Consider the following 3,222-nt stretch of genomic DNA (forward strand, 5'->3'; position numbering starts at 1 on the left):
TCTGAGCGTGTCTCCTTCCTGACTCACCTGTCGGTCTCCGTGGAAATGGAGGATGTTATGAAGTGGGTATAGATGAAACCCTGGCTGTGGTTTGTTTATATTTCCAATAACGTTGTTGTTTTGCTGTTTGGGACGTTTTTCAGCCAGTTTCTGCCAGTGGCGCCTGCAGAAATTTTTCATAGGGGTGGCCAGGTGGGGCCACTTAAAATCTTGGGGTGGCACACCAAAACTAAAAAGTCATAATTTCAGGAATTTTATTTTACTAGTACTATTATTACTATCTTTTTATTATACTGTAGTATATAGGCTAGCAGAAAACTATCAGAAAGACTTGAGGAAGTGCCTATTGATCAACTTGTTGTCTTTATTATGTTATATTTAATGTCACTAATGATCTAATGTGCATAGACTAATAACAGTACAGTTAACATTTTGAGTCTCACAACAATCCTGTTTTATTTTGCTATGTATATATGTTAGGTGATTTTTTTTTTTTAATTGGCTAGTTATCATTATTCATTTATGGTGTACATTATTGCAATCAAAACAGAAAAAGCAGGTACTTCCAGATACAAACAGAAACCCTTTATTCTGATTCTGACATGTTTCAGACAGTCATAACTTTCTTGAAGTAAGAAGAGATGTCTGTTGACTTTCTCTTCATGGTCTGCAAATTGAAATAATAGCAGCAGCTAACGTTAGCTGGCTATGCCTACGTAACGTAACATTACGTAACTCAAATAAGTTAAAAAGCACAGCAGTGCTGCTCTAACAGGTTGCTGTAGCAGCACCTTTTGGCACTTATAAAGCACGTCACGACGAATATTACTTCTCCCGCTTCTTTTTACAAAAGAAATTATGACTTACTCATAGTCCTCTCTTCAGATCAGTGCTGCTGATCGATGCGGATCAATGGCGATGCTGTCAGAGTTTGCAACCTACTCAGAACCAATGAAATGAATGAGTGAGTGACATCACTGTTAGACAATGAGCCAATCAGGGGGAAGGAACCGTCTTTGTCGCTTCTGATTGGCTAAGGTGCGCGGTCTGAGCCTTGTTCTTGCCGCGGTGTGAGCTTAACTGGCAATCCATGTTTGTGACTGGCCAGAGGGGTGGCCAGCAGATTTGTAGGCCACCGCCTGGTGGCCCCATTGGTTTCTGCTTCATGGTGACGCTGAGATTCTGAACATTGAAACTTTTATTTGAAAACTTTATTTTTTTTTCTGCTGTAACTTCTGAACCTGTGTGGAAATGTTGCAGGATGAAAACGTGAAGCTGCAGCTCAGATGCCTCCATTTAACTGTGAATTCATTGATTAACGCTGCAGCAGCAGAAACTGAACTAATTGGTATTTTCACTGTTGATTATTTTCTAGATTTGTCTCTAAAACACGAGAAAGTAGTGAAAAATGTGGATCAGTTTCTTCAAATGTCTTGTTTTGTCCAAAAATATTCAGTTTACTGTCAACAAACCAGAAAATATTCACAGTTAAGAAGCTGAAGACTGAATTTAGATCATTTTATTATTAAAAACCACATTGATTGATTATCAAAGTTAATATTTGTTGATTAATTCGTTGTAGCTCTGGACTAAAGACGACATCTGAAGACACCATTTTACATTTTAATTTTACGTTTTTCTGGTTAGACAAAATATACAAAATGATTTATCAGTGAATTGAAATTTGACTAACATTTACCTTTGTTTTATATTAAGTATTTTCTATATTTTCTTTCTTTCAATGAGTAAAAAGTGTAAAAATTCCCGTTTTAAGTCCACATATCCCAGAAAGACGCCTCCAGATTCAGTTTATTATCAGAAAATGTCAGAAAACGGTGAAAAATGTCAAATGTTTTGTCCATACCTCGAAGATCTTAAGTTTAAAACCAACATTTACTTATTATTTTTGATTCACGTGACGAATAGCTCTTATAAGCTGTAGATTCATTGATTTTAGTTGCTGCAGGGAACTCAATTCGACATGAAGCTGGTTTTTCAGCTGCAGCAATCAAGCAATGTTTTGTTTTTTATATATATGTTTTTGTCAGTTATGTACTTATGATGTTCTCTAATTTTGATCTTCCAATGGGACTCGAGATGGAAATTAGCCATATGGCTACAATCTATCGTATTTACATGAAAATGTACATCAATACGAATTGTCCCATTTTAAAAATAAATGAATAAATGAAATGAAATGAAATCAGTTAATCAATAAGTCGATCAGGAAAATAAATCCTGATAATCTTCTCTGCCTTTTTAAAGATATTTTAATAAATTTCTGCTTTTCTTTGAGCTGAATTTAAACCCTGAAACCTTCAGCCGACAGCTCTCCTCACTGGTTGTGATTGTTTATTGATCATTTATTGATTGTTGATCGATTGATAGAAAAGCTGCTCAGACGTTGGAATTAATGATTTCTTTGTTGTGGTGTTTTTATTTTTTATCCGTATTTGCGTTTATTGGCAGCTGAGAACAGAATCAGACTGGACTTTCTGATCTGATAGAATCAATAATCAGCTTCATTGATCAATAGATAAAATCTTCAGAATCAATAACTGATTCCAGCTGAAATGAATTTTTGACTGTCTGACAGTAAACAGAACATTTTTGGGTTCTAACTGCAGTGGAGGAGAACGTCTGAGCAGAAGGTGTTTCACAGATTATTGGCAATAAAACTGATCGATTGAGAAACTAATCAATGAACTGATTGATGGTGAACAGAACTCTCTCTGCAGTGTGATGTTGTCGGCTTCATGAAGCTGATTGGTTGAAACTGATTGCTGAACCCTCGTTTGATTTGATTTACAGCAGAAATGGTTTATTGATTGATTTATTGATTATTTTAAACTGACAGCAGCTTCACTTTCAGCTGCATCACAATAAACTGAACACTGAGTTCATCCAGACGCATAAAAACATCTGGATGGTTTCATTTTAGGACGTTTTAATGAAAAAACGATCAATCAATCAACAGATCAATGAATGTGATTATCAATAAATCATCTGAGTTCTCTGTAAACTCCGTATTTGTAGTTTTAGGATTCATTATTGAGACATTCAAGAGTTTTGTAGTAGAAACCATCGATTGATTGGAAATAAAGCAGCTAATCGATTGCTGATCAAATTGATTGATCAGCTGTTGAATCTGCCGATAAATTGATAGAAACACTTTGTTCTGGTTCCACAGTAGAACCCAGAACTTCTGTAACCCGTCTGCTG

This window comes from Amphiprion ocellaris, chromosome 20 (genome assembly GCF_022539595.1).
Source record: "Amphiprion ocellaris isolate individual 3 ecotype Okinawa chromosome 20, ASM2253959v1, whole genome shotgun sequence".
Taxonomy (NCBI): domain Eukaryota; kingdom Metazoa; phylum Chordata; class Actinopteri; family Pomacentridae; genus Amphiprion; species Amphiprion ocellaris.